The 21,899-nt window shown below is 46.1% G+C and overlaps 1 protein-coding gene across 1 annotated transcript in view; it reads left to right on the top strand.

Moving 5' to 3' along the window:
• The window catches only part of VIRMA (vir like m6A methyltransferase associated), a 341,503-nt gene that overhangs the window by 22,386 nt on the left and 297,218 nt on the right, over positions 1-21,899 (top strand). The gene's annotated exons all lie outside the window — the stretch shown is intronic.

The following is a 21,899-nucleotide window of genomic DNA, read 5'->3' as shown; positions in this document are numbered from 1 at the left end:
CAGGGGTGTCATAGAAACACTTTACAGAACATAAAAAACTGTTTTTTTTATATGGAGGGCGTGCATCGTTGTTTAAGATTTTATGTTCGTTTTCCATTTTTGTAATTGTGATGAAAAACGTAATTTTTGATGGGGCTTCCATTTTCAGTTTTGTTTTTTAAGATGTGTTTCTTCTTTTTGCGGTATACTGCAAAGCAGCACTTTGATCTATATAATTGCTGTTGAGTTTTATTTTGGGGATTAACTATTCCTAAATTCAACTTTGACCTCCAAAATATCTGTATAAAACAGCCCCCTTTTTTTTCAGTATGACTGATTCCAGGCTTCACATTGTGAGAAATAAGGCGAGATGCTATTGCTCTGCTGATCTGTTTCATGACTTTTGGGAACTGTTTGTGATTAACTATGGTTTAAAATCCCTCCTGTTTTTTGATTGTATGTTTAGATTAGATTGTTTGGAGCTGTTCAGTTTTGGTCATTTGTGTTTTGTTTTATTGATCGGACAGTCTTGGAAGTGTTTCTGCTTATTGTGCAATGCTCTGTTTATATCTCCTGGTTAGGTATGTGTACCATTTTAGGCCAAAGAACATTTATGCACATATGCACTGTGGTTGAAGTATGAATCCTTTCATATGTATTACATTTAGATTTGTTGAGAATATCTTTGTATGGCTTCCTTTACTATGTTCAGTGGTTTGGCACAATTACACATATTTTAATGTCTTTTTAGAGTTTTTTTCTAATTGTTATCTGTATTCTTTATGGCATTTTGTTAAGAATAATTTTATATTGCATGTTGTTTTTTAAGTTTATGTGCAAGTTCTTATGTCGGTATTTTATTGATATCTATATTTTAAATATTCATATTATATTAACTTTTAGTGTTTTTATGATACCCCAGATGTAGCCATTTTGGTGGCCACCTTGGGACTTTTTTAATAAAGAATCTTGACTCTAGTCTGCTTTGGTGTTCTGGGTTTTGTTCCATGTATAGAATGATTTGCTTATTTTAGAATAATTAATCACATTAAGATATCCTGCTCTGCAGTGGTGAATTGTACCTTAAATTGTGAGACAGGGTCTGATTTACTAAGCAGTTTAATAAATCTGGCTGTTTACACATCACTAAATTAAATGTACTTTTGAAGACTGCAATATGCAGTGTGTGTGTATAAGGTTAAAGTAGGGGGAAAATGCATAGGCCGGTGGTCAGTGTTGCAGGCTTAGAACCAGGGAAGCTAGAGTTCAAATCCTGTTGATGCTTCTTGTGTCCTTGGGCAAATCATTTTATTCTTCATTTCCTCGGGTACAAACTGAGATTGCTGATCTCTTGATAATAGGGAAGTACCTACTGTACCTGAATGTAACTTGTGATGAGCTACCATTGTAAAGTTGTGAGCTAAATCCAGATGAATAATACCTGCCCTGAAAAGGGCAATGTCTACCATGGATTTTAATTCTCTTGATCTGATAGTTTAGTATGAAGTTCTGACAGTCACTAAAGCACTCCCATAATGAGACAGCTTATTTTCCAATTGGTGACCTTAGGATTTGAACCTGCAGCTTTCTGATTTGACATTTGAGGTTCCTTGTCATCAAGCAGCAGGGGAGATAGAGAGCACTCAAACTTTCACAGTGCCCTCTTGGCCAGCTAGCTCCACTGCCTCTTCAGTATTCTCTATCTCCCCTAGCAGGGTGGCTGCAGCTTCTTCGAGCTCCAGAAAAATCTGCCGGGAGGTGGTTCCTGGCTTGCCAGTTGTTAACCGGGGTGTTGGAGGCTATAGCAGCTTCACTTTAAAGGCACATAGGTTAGCCCTTTCCCTGCCTTACCCATACCTCTGTGGATGTGGACATATTGCCTTGCTTTCCCTGTCCTTACCCACCAACAGTGGATGCAGGCATATAGGTTCGCCCTTTCCCACTCATCTGAGCCTCCGGAGTCTTCAATACCTCTGCTTTCCTCACAGCTTAAAAAAAAAAAAAAGTCGCGTCGCGTTTTTAAACGCAGAGACGCTGGAACAGAGGTTTTTGACCTGATTTTCAGCAGGATCATAGTTGTACACTAGATCCTTCGAGGTAAGAGTGTTTTCCAACTCCTCCAGGGTGGGCCCGCGATCGGGGCGATTTTGGCGTGAAACCGCCATTTTGGATTTAACCGCCGTTTTTCGGCGATGGCTGCGGACAATGTAAAGCGCTGTTCCACTTGTGGCAAGCGCAAATCAGCAGCAGGGCTCTGTAAATCGTGCTGTATTGGCGTAGGAGCCGGCCCGAGCATGGCGAGCGATGTTTCTTCCCGCTCTGAGCTGGCAGCGGGCGCCATTTTGCTTACACCGCATGGCGCGGCCTCCGTGGACACGGAGAGACCTGAGCCGGGTGGGGCACACGAGATGAGGTTATTTCAGGAGTGGCTAGCACCGGACAGGAGTTGGGTGCCCAGGGTGAGATTTTCTCCCCGGATTTTGTGCTTTTGCTGCATAAAGCATACATGATGAAAAGAGCCCTTCCTCAAGGGTCGCCTGAGGCTCCTCTGATTGCCCCCCCGATGGATTCTGGCCTGGGACTGCCCAGTGAGGCTTTTTTCCCGGATGCTTGGCCTAAAGATAAGCGCAGAAGGGTTAATTCCCCTTCAGATTGTGGTGCACCTTTTTCCCCCCCGTGGTCGGGGTGTGAGGATTCGGAGAACTCTGACAGACGTACTTGGTCTGAGGAACCAGAGTCAGGTGCGGATTTACCACAGGATCTGGATGATCCCTCCGCGGTGAGGATTTTCCACCGTGATGAGCTGCCAGCGCTTATTTCAGATACCCTGCAGGCCCTCTCGATTGAAGATCCTGACAGTGGCATGGCCTCCTCGAGTAATCCCAGGATGGCTAGTACCAAGAAAGCTGCTCGGGCCTTCCCTTTGCATGACTCCATCCTAGAGCTTGTTTCGGCTCAGTGGGCTGACCCCGAGGGACCTTTGAGAGTTTCCAGGGCTATGGGGCAGTTATACCCTCTGCGTGAGGGACATATTGCTCGTTTTCAAATGCCTACAGTGGATGCCCTAGTCACTGCGGTGACAAATAGAACTACCCTCCCTGTTGAAGGAGGTGTTGCCCTGAAGGATGTTCAAGACCGTAGGCTGGAAACAGCGTTGAAACGGTCCTTTGAAATTGCAGGTCTCACTGTTCGGGCGTCTGCACCCAGCTGTTATGCTGTGAGAGCCTGCCTAGCTTGGCTGCAACAGGCAGTGGCTCAGCCCGGAGATGGAGCGGAGCCCTTCTTGGATGTGGCTCCGCGGATGGAGGTGGCCTTGTCCTTTCTGGCTGATGCCCTTTATGACCTTGTCAGAGCTTCGGCTAAACAAATGGCAGTAGCAGTGGCAGCTCGCCGTCGTCTGTGGCTACGACACTGGGCAGCGGACATGGCCTCTAAGCAAAGGTTGGTGAAGTTGCCTTTCAAGGACTTCTCCTATTTGGTGAGGAGTTAGAGAAAATTGTGAAAGGCCTGGGTGATCCAAAACCCCAGCGCTTGCCCGAAGATAGGCAGAGGCCTTCCTCTAAGGGCCAGGCGGTCCACTCCTCGTACAGACCTCGCTTCCGTGAAGCTAGAAGGTACCGCCCGGGGCGTTCTGCTGGGTTCACTTCACGTGCCCGTGGTCAGCAGAGGAACTCCTTTCGCTCGGACAAACGTTCCGCAGCCGGTGGCTCAAGACCAGGAGTTCAGGGGCGACCCTCTCAATGATGGTGCGCCGGCCCTCTCCTCGATGCCTGTCATCGGAGGACGGCTTTCCCTCTTTGTCGAGGAGTGGGCCAAGATTTCCTCAGATCAGTGGGTTCTGGACCTGATCAGAGATGGATACAGAATAGAATTCAACGCCCCAGTAAGAGACGTGTTTGTGGAGTCCCGATGCGGTTCTGCCGTCAAACGGGCGGCGGTGGAGGAGACTTTAAAAGGTCTGATTCAGTTAGGGGCAGTGACCCCGGTGCCTCCCGCCGAGCAAGGCTGCGGCCGATACTCCATCTACTTTGTGGTGCCGCGAAAAGGTGGGTCCTTTCGCCCTATTCTGGACTTAAAAGAAGTGAACAAGTCCCTGAGAGTGCGGCATTTCCACATGGAATCCCTGCGCTCCGTCATTGCGGCGGTTCAGCCAGGAGAGTTTCTCACGTCTCTAGACCTGAAAGAAGCTTACTTGCACATACCGATTTGGCCCCCGCACCAGAAGTTTTTGAGGTTTGCGGTGTTGGGAAAACATTTCCAGTTCAGGGCCTTGCCTTTTGGCCTCGCCACAGCTCCCCGAACCTTTTCGAAGGTAATGGTGGTAGTAGCTGCTTTTCTCAGGCGAGAAGGTATCAGGGTTCACCCGTACCTAGACGACTGGCTCATCAGAGCAGACTCTGCAACAGTGAGCTTACAAGCTACAGCCAGAGTGGTCTCAGTACTGCAATCTGTAGGCTGGGTCGTCAATATGGCCAAAAGTCACCTGTCCCCTTCACAATCTCTAGAGTTTTTGGGGGCCAGGTTCGACACAGTCTCGGGCTATGTGTTCCTACCCGAGCTAAGGCGGTGCAAGCTTCAGAATCAGGTCCGTCTGCTCCTGAGGATGCCCCGCCCGCGAGCTTGGGACATTGTGCAGCTGCTGGGATCGATGACAGCCACGATGGAAGTGGTACCCTGGGTGAGAGCGCACCTGAGACCTCTACAGTATTCCCTACTCCGGAGATGGTCTCCTATTTCTCAGGATTACCAATGCAGACTTACTTGGCTCCCTGCGGCCCGTCTCAGCATGGAGTGGTGGCTCTCGGACAGCATGCTGCAGCGAGGAATGCCGCTGACGCTCCCCGTTTGGTGCCTAGTGGTAACAGATGCCAGCCTGAAGGGCTGGGGCACACACTGCAAGGGGAAGCATGCCCAGTGTCTATGGACACCCGAGGAGTCGGAGTGGTCCATCAACCGCCTAGAGTTGAAAGCGGTGTTTCAGGCGCTTCTGGCCTTTCAAGTGACCCTGGAAGGATTGGCTGTCAGAGTGATGTCGGACAACACGACAACGGTGGCCTATATAAATCGACAAGGCGGAACAAGGTGCAGAGCACTAGCCACGCAGGCCGAACTGATTTGCCACTGGGCCGAGCTGCATCTTCAGTGTCTGTCGGCAGCTCATATTGCAGGTCAGAGCAATGTGCAGGCCGATTATCTGAGCAGGCATCAGATTGATCCAGCAGAATGGAATCTGGCAGACGAAATATTCTGCAGATCTGTGCCAAATGGGGCAAGCCCGTGATGGATCTAATGGCGACAAGTGCCAATACCAAAGTCCCGTGCTTCTTCAGCAGACGGAGAGATCCTCGCTCGGTGGGGTTGGATGCCTTGGCTCAACCCTGGCCTTAAGGTCTACTTTATGTGTTTCCCCCATGGCCCTTGATAGGGCGCCTGCTCTTGCGGATTCGGCTGCACCCAGGAGAAGTGGTCCTCATCACCCCTGATTGGCCAAGGAGACCTTGGTATGCAGACCTCCGACAGATGCTCCTGGAGGCTCCTCTGCCGTTACCTCTGGTACCGAACCTGTTGACTCAGGGACCGGTAGCCATGGAGGACGCCGGCCGTTTTGGTCTTACGGCATGGCTATTGAGAGGGCGCAATTGAGGGATAAAGGTTATTCCAATAAAGTTATTTCCACTCTCCTGCAAGCCCGCAAGCGGTCCACTTCCGTTGCTTATGCCAGGATTTGGTGCCTGTTTGAGTCTTGGTGTGCTTCCAGAGCCATTGTTCCAATGCGGGCTCCTGTCTCGCCGATTCTGGACTTTTTGCAGGAAGGTGTACAAAAAGGCTTGGCCTATAATTCCCTGCGGGTGCAGGTGGCAGCGTTGGCCTCCCTTCGTGGTAAGGTGGAAGGCGTGTCTTTGGCTGCTCACCCAGATGTGGCACGGTTTCTTAGAGGGGTGCTTCGGCTCCGACCTCCAGTGCGAGCACCCTGTCCAGCTTGGAACCTGGGGATAGTTTTGAAAACCCTGCAGGCATCTCCTTTTGAGCCGCTTCGGCGAGCATCGGAGAAAGACTTGACACTGAAGGCCGTTTTTCTGGTGGCCATTACCTCGGCGAGACGGGTGTCAGAGCTCCAGGCGCTGTCCTGTAGAGACCCATTTCTGCAATTTTCAGAGTCCGGAGTCACGGTTCGGACTGTGCCTTCCTTTATGCCTAAGGTGGTTTCAGCCTTTCACTTAAACCAGCCTATTTTCTTGCCCTCTTTTTCAGAGGAAGAGTTTCCAGAATCTTTTGGGCAGCTGCACCTTTTGGATGTGCACAGGACTCTGCTGCAGTATCTGCGAGTTACTAACTCTTTCAGGACTTCTGATCATCTGTTTGTTTTGCTATCCGGTTCTCGCAGAGGGTCTCCAGCGTCTAAAGCCACTATTGCCCGCTGGCTCAAAGAAACTATCTTTTCAGCTTATCTGCTGGCCGGCAGGGTTCCGCCTGTAGCCTTTAAGGCACATTCTACTAGAGCGATTTCTTCCTCTTGGGCTGAAACTGGAGCACTCTCTCTTCAAGAGATATGCAGTGCAGCAACATGGGCTTCTAAGCTCTCCTTTGCCCGACATTACAGGCTGGATGTGGCTGCCAGGAGGGATGCGCGTTTTGGTGCACAAGTGCTAGCGCGTGGTGTGGCTTGTTCCCACCCTATCTAGGGATTGCTTTGTTACATCCCATACGTAATGGCATCATCTGCTTGATGACAAGGAAGGGAAAATTAGGTTCTTACCTTGGTAATTTTCTTTCCTTTAGTCATAGCACATGAAGCCATGAGCCCTCCCTGTATGATTGTCTGTATGCTGTGAATCTGTTTTTCAGGTTCTGTTGTAATTTCCTGAAGTTCCTTCCTTGGGAGAAAGTTGGAAAACAATCTTCAGGATTCATGTTCAGTTTAAATTTAGGAGGATGTGTTCATTCCCTCCAGCATGGTTTTTTTTGGAGGATGTGTTGATTCTCTCCAGGAGGCGCGTGTGTTCCCCTCCAGTTCTATAAATAGGAGGATGAGTTCATTCTCTCCAGTGTGTTGGGAGGATGTGTGATTCCCTCCAGGAGGCGCGTGTGTTCCCCTCCACTTATACAATAAGGAGGATGAGTTTATTCCCTCCAGGAGGATGTGCATTCCCTCCTTTATGAGTTCATGCCCTTGTGATGGGCCATCGTTCGCTGTGAGGAAAGCTCTTGTGATTCCCATTGCGGTTTGCCATACTGCTTTGGAAGCTTCAAATACTGAAGAGGCAGTGGAGCTAGCTGGCCAAGAGGGCACTGTGAAAGTTTGAGTGCTCTCTATCTCCCCTGCTGGTTGATGGACATAACCCATACGTAATGGCTTCATCTGCTATGACTAAAGGAAAGAAAATTACCAAGGTAAGAACCTAATTTTCCCTTCTCTCCGTGAGTTAAAAGAATATCTCTAGTTGCGCTGGTTGGAGAAGAAAAATTACTTTAGCCTGGTCTCTCTTAATTTCCACCTTTTCTGACTGTACTCAGTCACAGATAAAATATTTTACTGTTTTTGAGGGAGACCCAGGGATGCATTAGATGTGGCCTGTGTGCATTTAAGTCTTTAACTCTGTTTCACATACAAGATTGGTGAACAAGCTAGCCAAGGTGTGATTTGAAAAAGCAATAATGAATTACGTGAAAAGTTGTGTAAGCAATGGGTTTCTGAGGGTAGTAATCACTGAGGACCACTCTGACGAAGGAAACGTGACCAGTGGGTGCCACAGGGATCTGTGGTAGGCCAAGTTCTCTCTTTCTCTTTCTCACCCTCTACCTCCCCTCCTATACTTTTCTATTACAGTTTCCTCGGTTCTCCTGGCCCAGATGATAGCCAAAGATTTTTCCATCTGCTCCTCAGTTCACTTTAAGGCTGAAAACTTCCAAAGGGGGTTGTTACATGTTGTGTTACATAAGGTTCGGACACATAAGATGCGGCCTATGCTTGTTCACATACCACAGATGGGTTGGTAACTTTGGACTAAGTGCTAGCTTGAAGACTGACATATAAGAGAAAAGGATGGGATGGGGATATAATGGTAAAAAGGATGAGGATGTCCTGCGATACTATACACGTGGCGAGTATATCCTCAGCAAGAGTTAGCATTGAGCACCTATAGACGGTGGCATCTGTATTTTTGGGAATGTCCTAAATAAAATGGTAAATTGTCGAATTACAACATGGACGGGGGAGGGGGGATAAAAAGTTTAAAAGTTTGATGATGGTTAGTAGCAAATGATTTACTTGGATATATTTGTATAATTGAATTTATGTAAGGAAAGTGTTTTTTCCTTTTGCTGTGTCATCAATAAAAATGTTAAAACATAAGGCTGAAAACTTTACTACTGCCTTCTCCTCCAAGGCCTTTGCTGCCTTGACCCCCAACTCTTGCACCCAACAATTTATGGGTTATATGCAGAGTTGAAAAATGATGCACATGGACATGGTTGGGGCTTGTACTGTAGAAAGTGATTAAAAAAAATTGAAAAAATTGTCTGTGCTTTGACAAATGCACTTTAATCCAAATAAAATGCATTTGGGATGCATAAATAAAGAGGCATTGTTTTTGTGGAGGTGAATAACTAGCAGTCACCAAACAGAAAGGAGTCTTCGGAATCATCAATTTTCATTTAACCCAACTGGTGTGTCAGAAAGTTGGTAAAGCTATTAACAAAATTTGGTGCATCAAGAACTATATCACTAATAGGAAAAGAGATGTATTATTACTGTTGTTTCTATTGCTGCTGTCAGCTTTGGTTACTTTGCTACCCTGGCTGTCTTGGCTGTTAATTGGCTCTGGATGCCTGAATTACACGGTTGCTCAGTTGTTCTGGCAACATTATTCCGCTCCTTTGGTAGCCTGTATGGCACAGTTCTTTTGTCCGCCTATATGGCTCAACTGCTCTTGACTGTAATGAAACAGCTACTCTTGCCATTATTGCACAGCTGCCTTGGTGGTCCATTTTATGCAGCTCCTCTGACAGCCTGTCTGGTGCAGCTGCCCTGGCCTCCTCTGCTGCACAGCTGTTTCAACCATCTGTATTGCTCAGCTGCAGTGGTTTTCTTTGACTCAACTGCCCCTTCTAGCAGGTTCTTTTCCACTGCTACCCATGCTGTTGAGTTGTACAGCTATGCTAGTCTACTGTATTGTACAATGATGCTAGTTTGTTACTTGGGACAGCTATAACAGCTAGCTAAATGGCATGCCTACACCAGCCTCTGTCTGATAGCATATCACTGTTTCAACTGCCGGCTATAATCCTCACTTTACACAGTCTGTCTGCATGCAATCATTTCTGTATTGTGTTCTATAGCTGCTCAAGTTTCCAGTTTTCTTCAATGTTATTTTTTTGTGTGCGTTAAAGGCCGATTCTTCCATTTTATTGGAAGAATGGTTATATTGCTTTTTTCAGAGTTTGCTCAGCCACGTCTTCTAGTTTCTGTTATTTCCACTGCAATTTTGAAGTCTAAACTCTAGGACACCAAGTTGGGCGGGAGCTTGTACACCCTTTTTTATCCAGTGGTTAAGAAGGGGATTAAGGCTTGCTTGATTGCCTTTCTTCTTTGCTGATGGATTTTCCTTTGTAATAATAGTCTGTCCTTCCTCCTTTGATTTTCTATTCCTTCTACTCCTCAGACTCTTTGTGTGGGTGGAATTGATGTACCAGTACAGAAGGAGACAAGATTGTTGGGTGTAATCTTGGACTGTCATCTTTCAATGAAAGAACAAATTATGCATGTAGTTAAATCAGCTTTCCATCAATTATGGATGTTGTTTCGTTTAAAACCCGTGTTATGTATAGTGGATTTTAGGAGTGTTATTCAGGCTATGATTTTGTCAAACATTGTTTCAATTCTCTTTATTTGGGTGTTCCAGAGTACAGGATCAAAGCTTTACAAATAGTACAAAATGCAGCTGCAAGGTTGGTTTTTGGTGTTTCCAGATTTGAACATATAACTCAATTTTTGAAACGACTTCCTTGGCTACCTGTGATATATCGAGTGCAGAGTAAAGTTTTGAGTATAACTCATAAAGTAATATATGGTAAAATGCCTTGGTATTTTGGCCAAGTTTTCACTCTATTTACATCAGGAAGGTCTTTACGATCAGATTTCTCAAAATGTCTGAGTTTGCAGTTGGTGTCTTCCGTACATTATGTCTTTACTCAGGTTTCTGTTTTTTTTTTTTTTTTTTTTAATTTTAAGCCAGACGTTTATTAATGAATCCAGCAAATATACATTGTACAAAACAGTGTGACGTAACAGTACCAAACAGTTAGATTCATCTGCAGCAAGAGTCTTACAGAAGCAGGAACCCCCACACTCATCCAAATACAACCCAGTTATGTTTTTGTATAAAGAAAATTCAAAGAAACTATTGATGTAGAAAGCTTATAGTAACCAACCTAATCCCCCTCCCCCTCCCCCCGCCCCTGCAAGGTTTAACCAAATTTGGTCGAGTACATGCCCTGACCTACCCTAAGACTACCTTATGGATATAAAAGGAGCCCATCGGCTGCAAAATCTATAATAGCAGTGTTCTGGAAACAAAACAAGGGACCTACAATACATAACTGGATTGGGAAGGTCAAGGGTTTAATGGTGATGGAGGAATTGACAGATAAACGAAGGGGGAGGTATAATGTCCAGGCCAAAGAATGGAAACAACTTGAACGGATATTGGGGAAAGAATTGTAAAGGGGGGGGGAAATAAGGGAGGGAACTTGGGAGTGGAAGGGACTAAGGAAGCGGGAAGGGAGGGGGGGGGGGAAATAGGGGAGGGGGGGGGGAAAAAAATGGAGGAGACATAAGAGAGGACATTCTTTATTGTCTTTATGTTTGTATTCTATGGTTCAGAGAAAAGAATGATTGTTGTTACCAGAATTTCGGATGAGACATTATACTGTAACATTTATAAGGTTTGTTCAATAAACTTTACAAATTTAAAAAAAAAAATAAAAGGAGCCCATATCCTTGTCCACTTGGTCAGGGTGTTCCTCTCTCGTGCCAAAAGCCGCTCCTGTTCAGCAATATACTCCAACAGTTGTGTCCACTTGACCATCGAGGGGCTGTTACACTGCTTCCAAGATCTGGCAATGACCACACGACCTGCACAAAAACAAGTCCGCGCCAATGCCTTCCCTTCCGCAGGTATCCCCAAGATAGTCCGATTGAACAAGAATATTGCCGGGTCCCATGGAATACTAGATCCGACCCACACTTGAACCCTGCTCTGGATCGCTTTCCAGAACGCCTTCACCTTTTTGCATGTCCACCAAATATGACCTAGGGTGCCCAATTGCCCACAATTTCTCCAACCAGGTTTCTGCTTTTTGTATAGAAGGAACGTTAATGTGGAATGCCTTGCCAGGTCAGCTTCGCTTAACTACTAGTGTCCAGCATTTTAAGAAATTATTAAGAACACAGCTTTTTGCTCAAGCATACTATTGATATAGTGCAGTTTTGGATGTTAATAGTATTTTGTTATATTTTTGTTAATTGATAATGTTTTGTTTTACATTGTTATGTATGTTTTTATGGAAACCGCCTAGTTTATAGGCGGGTTAGAAGTGTTTAAAATAAATAAATACTGAAGTGGACAGGAAAAGGGACACTTTACTTTGCACATTGCCTTTGTTTTTTCCTTTATTCTGTAACCCTCACAGGGTTTGCTTAGTCTCGTTCATTTCATTGGAATGTATATTTTTCTTCCTTTCATTTCTTTTGGACTTAGGCTGTGCCCTAAGAGAGCTGGTGTGTCAAAATTAGAGGCTGACTAAACTTTGATTTTGACTTCGGTACTAGAAGCCAAAGGATTTTTGATCCTCAGTCCTTTGGAAATGATGTCATTCTTCTTGCAGATTGTCAGAAAGTAAAGATGACTGTTCACTTTTGTTTCTTTTTCCAAAAGTTTGTTTATTTGCTTTTTCATGCGGCTGTATGCGGTATCTTCCATCTTAAGTAGAGGAGTGTGGTAGCCTTGTTAGTCCACTCTTAAGGTTATCAAAAGAAATCAAACAAAATAAAACATGGAAAAGAAAATAAGATGATACCTTTTTTATTGGACATAACTTAATTCATTTCTTGATTAGCTTTCGAAGGTTGCCCTTCTTCGTCAGATCGGAAATAAGCAAATGTGCTAGCTGACAGTGTATATAAGTGAAAACATTCAAGCATTACTATGACAGTCTGACAGGGTGGGAGGATGGGGGTGAGTAGGAGGTATGCATGAGGACATCAAAGCATATCATTGATATTCTAACAGGATGGGTGTGGATAGGTGAGGGGTGGGGTGATCAACAGAGACATACAGCTTTATGGTTTATAATGGGCTAGGAACCCCAGATCCTTGTTAAGTCCTTTCTGTTGGGTGTGTTTTTAATCTACCCCTCTATAGACCCCCGTGGGATCCTTCCACACGGAGGTGTACAGAGGGTCTGTTCTTCTATGATCTTGTGGACCGCCTCCCTGAATTCCTGTGAGACCCCTTCCCATGGGTATCGCTGTTGGGGAGGCATCAGAAGGCGCAGTTCAAATCTAATTCCCATGACCACAGCTTTCTGTCTATTTGGATCTAAATGAATCCTTGGCCATTTATGTTCCCACATAAATTCTATGAAAATTCCCAAGAACTGCTTCAGTGAGGGATCTTACTTGTGTGTGATATTTTGTAAGACAGCTGACAGAATATAAATGAAAACAGAGGCAGAAACAGGGTAGGTACAGAAATAATATTTTAATTCTCACCAAATCAGGTCTTCAATTAGGTACATTCATCAGACAAATTCTGGATTCAACTGACCGGAGCTCTGCTTCCTGCGAGGCGTTGGGGAAACTTCCAACGATCTATCTGATGCCCATCTCTTATATAGCATCTGGTCCTAATACAAGTCTATGGACAGGGACTTTTTTTTCCTAATCTTGCATAACCTCTGAATCATACTCAACTGCCGGTCAGGTGCCCACCTCTCCTTTCCGTTTTATTATTGCAAATTATTGTGCAATTTCCCTTTTTGTCAACAACTCCTTAGATACGGACATCCAAACATGGACAAATCTGTCTCATATCATCTTGTGATCTGGGTGCCATCTTTATAAACACAGGCTCCATGTTATGAACCAAACTTCTTATCATTTCTGTCTTTATTTTCTACATTTTAGGTGTTACACTCAATTTAGAAGTTGCACCAGGTTTCTTTAAGACTCACCAAGCAGTCCTGCTCTTGCAGGCTCTCTGCTATAAGGCCATCAGCTGATTATCAGGCCTAGTCAGTGCTTTTCAGCTGTTTAAAGCTATGTAGCTTGGCCCACCACTATTCCAGTAGATAGGTCTCAAGCTAGAACACATATTAACAGGTGTTACAGAAACTAGCCTGAAATTTGTATTAGGCCATGTTTCGGTTTCAACTGAAAGTTCTAGTACATATTTGTTTGAAACAGAAACTCTTCCCCACACCCGCTGCCCTCCCTGGGCCTACTTTAGAAGCTCTGGTGGCCTTGTCAGGGCAGGAGCGATCCCCAGTTGCTTCTGCCTCCACTATCTCTGCTGTCAAAAATGGCTGCTGAGACTTTAGTGGCAGTCTCATAAGTCACAGCAGCCATTTTGAGATTGGAACTGATATAGGCAGGAGTGACACTGTAGTGCTCCTGCATATGCCTGCTTCAATCTCAAAGTGGCTGCTGTGACCTGATTCTCTATCCACTGCTCTAAACACTAGGCTTCTCAAATCAGGAAAGTCAGGATTTAAATCCCACTTATGCCGCTTGTGATTTTTTGTGTCAACCTCTTAGTTGCTCATAGAATCTTAAATTGTAAGCCCTCTGGAGACAGGTAAATAATTCTTGTATCTGAATGCATCTTGCCTTGATCTACTAGCAGAAAGGCATGTGTCAAAGTCAAATAATTTCTAGTATATGCATTTTTGTGTACAGTGCCTTATAAAAGTCTTCATACACTTTACTTTTTGTATTGTACTGTTTTAGAACATTTATATACTGCTTTTAACAAAAGCTACAAGGCGGATTACAAAAAGATTAACTTTACATCAGAAGGAGTCTACATCATATTCACAAATATAACAGCAAATTAAAACAAATTTTCACATTATGTAGCCAAATAAATCAGTTCAAAATGCATTAAAGTAGGAGTTTGTTTCATTGATCTACTCTATATAATGTACACATTCAGTGTGAAAGAACAATTGAAGAAATGTTCAAAAAGTAATTAAGAAAATACCAAAAAAATTATTCATGCCACTTGACTCTGTATATGGTGATGTAGTGGGAAATTGCTGAGCAGTTAATTACCATACTTAGTTAACCTCTGCCAAGAGACAGCGTTCGCTTAATATAGCAATTATCTGGACTTGTTTGTGTCTAGGGGGTTCACTACAGAACAAGAAAGCAGCAAATAACCCAGATTTGTTGTCTAACTGGTAACTCAATGAAATATTCAATGAAGCGTGGAAAATGTAATATTTAATATTCTTTCAATGCTGAGAATTATACCTGAGAACAACAAGCCAATTATATCCGGCTAAATAAACCATGCCCATGAATCTAAACCAGCCTATGACAATAGAAATGATGATCTAAATCCCCAAATTGCAGAAGTGAACCCAGATTCTCACCCTTCCTTCTCAGAATTCCAGCTGTTTATACAGCGAGCTGATCAGTATAGAGGTGACGATTATCTCTTCTCCAGCCCAGGCAGTTAGTCCTTAGCACAATGGTAGGCAGCCGTGATCCTTAGCTTACTTCTCGTTAATAAGATTGTATGGGAAGGCTCAGGGCTTGAGCACTAAGAAACATTGTCTTTCCAGAGTTATCCACAAAGCTTCCACTCTGGACAAGTGTCAAGTAAATTCAGATTTCTTTGTCTTCCAAAAGTTCTGTGCAGACCATGGTCCACTGTCCTCAGGTGACTGTATTGGCCAAATCAGAACACGTATTCCAGCTGTCCGGTAGATGAAATCCAGGCCTTCCATAGCGTCCCACAGATCAATCCAGAGACTGGTGGGTTATGTCCCTCTGCCAGCAGGTGGAGATAGAGAGAACTTCCGAGGCTCTATATGTGGTCATGTGTAGCCAGCCAAACCTCGGTATTCTCTCTGTCTAGCAGGTGGATGGTCATAACTCAGCAGCTCTGGATTTGGGCCTCCTCGCCCGTTCCCTCTGGATGAGTTGAGGTTTCCATGGGGTTGAGGGCTCACTTAGGCTGAGCGCGGCTACCTGGTGGTGCCAGGTCCCTCCCTTTCTCTCCCCGCCCGTTGGTGCCTACCCAGGAGATGTGAGTGTACTCTCCTGTTAAAAAAAAAAAATAAATAAAAAAGAGGTAATACCTCTCTAAATTTTACTTTGCTCTACTCAGCACTCGCAGTAAGCAGAAGGCTGCTTACGATACGGGTGGGGACTGTTGTTAAGCAGGCTAGAGGTGCTGGTTGTGCGGGGGTTCTCCTCTGGGCACAAGGCAGCCCCATCAGAATCTGTGAAGCGCTGCTCCCAGTGTGGGAACCAGAGAGCAGCATCCGGCTCCTGTGAATGTTGCCCTCGGGTTTCTCCGGGGCACGGAGCGTCAGAATTGGGGCCAGACTGGCAGGAATGGGCTGAAGGTCAGTCAGCCCCCTTGTCTACCGGGCATTCTTCGGCCTGTCGCGCCTTTGAAGGGGAGGAAGGCTCTAAAGTTGGTGGCGGAGCAGCGAGCACGAAAAACAGCTGATTCGAAATCAGCTGATGTCGGGGAATTGAGTTAGGCTGGGGGAGCGAAGGCGAAGTCTGGGTCGGCTCGTGTGGTTTCCCGCGTGGATTGGGCGCCATTTTGGACACGGTCACAGAGCCGTTTGCAGGACCTCCCGTGGCAGATGGCCAGCGTTCGGTGTTTCTGCCGCTGGCAGGGTTTCAAGCTGGTGATTCGGGGGAATCAGGAGTGCCATTTTCCCCCGAGTTTGTGCTGCTGTTGCACAGGGCATTTTTGTTGAAAGGTCTGGGTTGTCAGATGTTTCCCAACTGACCCGGTCGGTGGTGATGGAGGAGGGGGAGCCACAGTATGTAGGGGGTGATGATCCCACGGCGGCTCGGTTGTTTCGTCAGGACGAATTGGCGAACCTAATTGTCAGTGTCTTGGAGATTCTAAACATTTCAGCTCCGGACAGCAGCGGCCCCTCCTCGTCGGCCCCCTCTATTATGTCGGGGACTAAGCGGCCGTCCCGTACGTTTCACATTCATGAGGCTATGCGGTTACTCATTGCGGCACAATGGGACACTCCGGATGCTGGTTTGCGCGTGGCACATGCCATGACACGTTTATATCCTCTTCCGGAGGGGGAACGAGAAGAATTGCGTTTACCAGCGGTGGATTCTTTGATCACGGCAGTGACTAAGAGAACTACGTTGCCGGTTGAGAGCGGGACGGTGCTTAAGGATCCGCAGGATAGGAAGTTGGAGTCTTCCTTGAAGGCTTCTTTTGAAGTGGCAGCTTTGTGCATGCAAGCGTCGATCTGCGGTTCCTATGCTGCTCGAGCATGTCTGTCTTGGGTGCAGAAGGCATCCTCTCCTGAGGAGCTGGTGGCAAATTTGCTGTCGCTCGAGTTGGGTCTGGCATATTTGGCGGACTTGTATGATATTCTGCGGGTATCTGCCAAGGAGATAGCCCTAGCAGTGGTGGCTCGCCAGTGGTTGTGGCTATGTCACTGGTCGGCGGATATGGCTTCCAAGTCTCGGCTGGCTCGCTTGCCTTTTAAGGGTAAGTTGTTGCTTGGCGATGAACTGGATCAGATTGTTAAGGATTTAGGTGATTCTAAAGGGCGTTGTTTGCCGGAGGACAGGCCTAGATCTTCATCACGTGCGGGCCCTTCTCGGGGTCGGTTTTGGGAGGCCAGGCATTATCGCCCGGGCAGGTCGGTCGCCTTTTCTAAACCCCGTTTTCCTCCAAAGCAGCAGTCTTTTTGGGGACAGTGCTGGCCCGGCAGTGCAGTCTCTAGACCCGCCACAGGGTCACGTACCCAATGATGGGGCCTTGGTCCATCTTCCAGGGTCACTTCCGACAAATGGGTGTTGGAGGTTATAAGGGACAGTTACAAGCTGGAGTTAGTGCAAGACCCTTCAGAGTTTTTCGTGGAATCTCCTTTCAACTCCACAAAAAAGAGGGCGGCAGTCAGAGAAACGTTGGAAAATTTGATTCATTTGGGAGCTGTGGTGCCCGTACCGGTCTCTCAGCAGGGTCTGGTACGTTATTCCATTTATTTCATCATTCCCAAGAAAGGAGGGTCTTTTCTTCCAGTCCTTGATATCAAGGGTGAAAACAAGGCGTTACGGGTGCGGCATTTTCATATGGAAACTCTGCGCAGCATTATAGCTGCAGTTCATCCCGGAGAGTTTCTGACGTCCCGCGATCTCAAAGAGGCCTACTTGCACATTCCCATCTGGCCTCCTCATCACAGGTTTCTGCGCTTTGCGGTGCTGGGTCAGCACTTTCAGTTCCAGGTGCTTCCCTTCGGTCTCGCTACAGCCCCCCTTGGACGTTTTCCAAGATCATGGTCGTAGTTGCAGCGTTTCTGCAACAAGAAGGGGTGCAAGTGCATCCTTATCTCGACGACTGGTTGATAAGGGCTACATCTTTTCAGGACTCCGTTCAGGCAACGGACAAAGTAGTCAGTCTGCTGAGGTCATTGGGATGGATTATCAACTTGGAGAAGAGCCGCTTGATTCCCTCTCAGTCTTTGGAGTACCTTGGAGTTCTGTTTGACACCCGGGTGGGCACAGTCTTTTTGCCAGAGTCCCGGAGGTTGAAGCTGCAGGCGCAGATTCAGAGTTTGCTGCGCAGTTCAGCACCCAAGACCTGGGACTATGTTCAGGTGTTAGGGTCCATGGCGGGCACGCTGGAGGTGGTTCAATGGGCCAGGAGTCACATGAGGCCTCTTCAGAAGTCTCTATTGAGCCGCTGGTCTCCGATGTCGGAGGATTACTCAGTCCAGTTGTCCTGGGAACCTATGGTCCGGATGGAAATGCGGTGGTGGCTCAGGACCAACAAGTTAAAGCTGGGGATGCCTCTGGCGGTGCTAGACTGGGTAGTGGTGACTACGGATGCCAGTCTGTCAAGTTGGGGCACCCATTGTCGGGGCCTCACGGCGCAGGGTACTTGGTCGCTGGAGGAGGCTTCTTGGCCCATCAATCGCTTGGAACTCAGAGCGGTGCGGCTAGCATTACAGGCCTTTTGGGCGGATCTGAGAGGGAAGCCAGTTCGGGTGCTATCTGACAATGCAACGGCAGTAGCCCATGTCAATCAGCAGGGAGGCACCAGGAGTCTTCCTCTGGCAAAGGAGGCGATGTGTCTATGCCGATGGGCAGAACACCACCTGACTCAGCTTTCGGTGGCACACATAGCGGGAGTGCTGAATACTGAGGCGGATTTTCTGAGTCGTCATATGTTGGATCCGGGAGAGTGGGAGCTCTCCGCACAGGCGTTTTCATTGATTACGAGCCGGTGGGGAGTTCCGGCTATGGGTCTGATGGCGCAAGCGGACAGTGCCAAAGTGCCACACTTTTTCAGCCGCGGCAGGGATCCCCAGTCTCGGGGGAATCGATGCGCTTCTTCAGCCTTGGCCTCAGACAGTTCTTCTGTATGTTTTTCCACCGTGGCCCATGATGGGCAGGATTTTGGGCTGAGTGGCGTATCACCCAGGTCAAGTGATCTTTGTGGGGCCGGATTGGCCCAGGCGTCCGTGGTATGCAGATCTGGTGCAGCTTCGAGTCGGCAGTCCGTTACGGTTGCCCCTTCGGCGGGGTCTGTTGCGTCAAGGTCCTATCCTTGTGGAAGATCCCTCCCTGTTTGGTATTACGGCCTGGCTCTTGAAAGGGCAACTTTGAGAAAGAAAGGTTATCTGGAAAGGGTAATTGCCACCATGTTGCGAGCTAGGAAGCGTTTCACCTCGACAGCGTATGCTAGGGTGTGGAGGACATATGAAGCTTGGTGTGCGGCGGCAGGACTGTCAGCCTTTTCGGCTCCAGTATCTTCGATCTTGTCTTTTTTGCAGGATGGTCTTGACAAATGTCTGTGGTTGAGCTCCTTGAAGGTTCAAGTGGCGGCCTTGGCATGTTTTTGGGGTTGGTTAAAAGGCTCTTCCTTAGCCTCTTACCCTGCTATTGTTCGCTTCTTGTGGGGGGTAAATCATTTGCGCCCGCCGCGGAATTCCATTTTTCCGGTCTGGAATTTGAATTTGGTGCTGAGAGCATTGCACCGGCCTCCATTGGAGCCTCTGTCTCGGATGTCAGTTAAGGATTTGACTTTGAAGACAGTGTTTTTGGTTGCTATTTCGTCAGCAAGGAGGGTTTCTGAGATACAGGCTTTATCCTGTAGAGATCCGTTTCTTCGTTTTACGGAGGCAGGGGTGTCTTTGCTCACGGTGCCGTCCTTTTTGCCTAAGATTGTTTCTTGTTTCCATATGAATCAGCAGCTGTCTCTTCCCTCTTTTCATAGAGAGGATCATCCGACGGAGTTTCACGCTCTCCGGTGTCTGGATGTTAAGAGGGTTATTATCAGCTATTTGGAAGTAACAAATGCTTTCAGGTGTTCAGATCATCTGTTTGTCCTTTTTGTGGGGCAAAAGAAAGGGCAACAAGCTTCTAAGGCAACGGTGGCTCGTTGGTTGAAGGAAATGATTGCCTCGGCATATATCGCGTTAGGTAAGGATCCGCCGGCGCATTTGCGAGCTCATTCCACTAGGGCGCAGGCGACTTCTGTGGCAGAGTCTAGGTCGGTGTCTTTGGAAGAGATATGTAGATCAGCCACATGGTCCTCGGTGCATACTTTTGCAAAGCACTATAGATTAGACGTAGCGGCAAGGGCTGAGGCTGCGTTCGGATCTTTGGTGCTGCAAACTGGGATCTCTGAGTCCCGCCCTATCTAAGAACTGCTTGGGTACATCCCACCAGTCTCTGGATTGATCTGTTGAACGCTATGGAAGGAAAAATTAGTTATTACCTGATAATTTTCTTTCCATTAGTCCCGACAGATCAATCCAGAGGCCATCCCTGGAAGTGTCTGTTTATCTGTTAGCTGTTTCTAGTTTCAGGTTTGCAGTTCCAGTTTGTCGTTTGTTTATTGTTGGGTCATGATTTATTGGAGTGACTTTTTACTTACTGTGAGCTGCATGAGTTCCTCCCGCTTTTGTGGTTGCAGGGTGTCCGTGAATTCTCAAAAACAGGAGCATAGCTTTCTATTGGGAATTGGACGTTTACATGGCTTTGATATGGATAATACTGAGGTTTGGCTGGCTACGCATGACCACATATAGAGCCTCAGATGTTCTCTCTATCTCCACCTGCTGGCAGAGGGACATAACCCACCAGTCTCTGGATTGATCTGTTGGGACTAATGGAAAGAAAATTATCAGGTAATAACTAACTTTACATTCTAAGACAAAGAAGTCCATTGTTGATCCAGACACTCTCCTCGAGTATGTTGGTACCTCCAAAGGGACCCACAAATATTATTACATACTTGGGGGGGGTCTATAAATCTGTCCGGTAACCAACTTCACCCCCTGAGATGAAGTGTAGATTATTATTGTTGTTATGACATTTATATCCCACATTATCCCGAAAATGTTTTGAGTTCAATGTGGCTTACAGATTGTATTAAAGATACAATGTAATAAAGTAAAGCACTAATGAAATAGCATTTTATGTTGGCTAAGAATTGCACAGAGTATTGAAAATATTGAAGGATGTATAAAAGAAATGTTAATTTTGGGCATAGAGGGAACAGAAACTGAAATTTTTAGCTATTGTAGTCAGGACTAGTGGGACGGATCTTGAAATGAGTTTGAAAGAAACAGGAATTCAATAGTTTTCAGAATTGTAGGCAATCAGGATGAGATCTAACAGAACTGGGAATAGAGTTCCAACATTTGGTTCCAATATATGAGTAATCAGCAGATAGAATAGATTTGTATTCTAAGTTTTTGAAGTTTGGTGGTTGGAGTAGATTAAATCTCTGGCTTCAAGAGATACCCTAAATTAAATTCTGGAGCCATACCATTAAGGATTTGATAATTGAAGACACACAGCTTGAATGATATTCTGGCTTTGATGGGGAGCCAGTGTAATTTCATTAATAAAGGAGTGGCTCGTTGAAAATGGGGAAGTTTGAAGATAAAACGGGCAGCTGTGTTTTGTACAGTTTGAAGACCTTTTAAGATCCTCTCCTTACTTTCAGCATAATTGACATTACAGTAGTCTAGCTGGAAGAGAACGAAAGTTTGTAGTAACAATCTTAGAAGTCTCATCGTAAAGTAGGGTCTGATGCTTTTTAACGTCCAGAGGGTGGAGATGAACTTGCAGATGGCTTTCGATATATAGTGTTCAAACATGAGATGATTATCAGTGAAGACACCTAAAGTCTTCAGAGTAGATTCCAGAGGATTGGAAATCTGATCAATGGTGAAAGAATTGAAGAGAGTGTAATTTAAGGGATTAGTTATGACCAGAAATTTGGTTTTGTTCCTGTCGAGTTTTAATCTGAATTTAGATTCCCAGGACTCCATGAGGTCAAGGCCTAATTTGATTTGATGTAGAATTTCAGTAATATGTTTTATGAAAGGGAAGTAGATAGTGACATTGTCTGCATATATAAAGGCTTTGAAACCTGCAGATTCCAATCTACTACGTTGAATAAGATGGGAGAAAGAGGAGGAACTCCACAGTAGATGTTTTCTGTGCTAACAGTGTCCTTGGGCTGATAGAGAAACGGGAAATGTCCAAGTAGCCATGATAGTCTTGCTCACACAGATGTTTCAGGTCCAGGCCTGTATGTGGACACAGGCATCAGTTGCAGACAAGGTGACACACCGGGGACATTCTTAAAGTGAAAGTCCTTTTTTGCTGTAAAAACAGCTAT

The sequence above is a fragment of the Microcaecilia unicolor genome, chromosome 1, assembly GCF_901765095.1.
Source record: "Microcaecilia unicolor chromosome 1, aMicUni1.1, whole genome shotgun sequence".
NCBI lineage: Eukaryota > Metazoa > Chordata > Amphibia > Gymnophiona > Siphonopidae > Microcaecilia > Microcaecilia unicolor.
The sequence above is the reverse complement of the archived record's forward strand: the minus strand, read 5'-3'. Positions and strand labels throughout refer to the sequence as shown.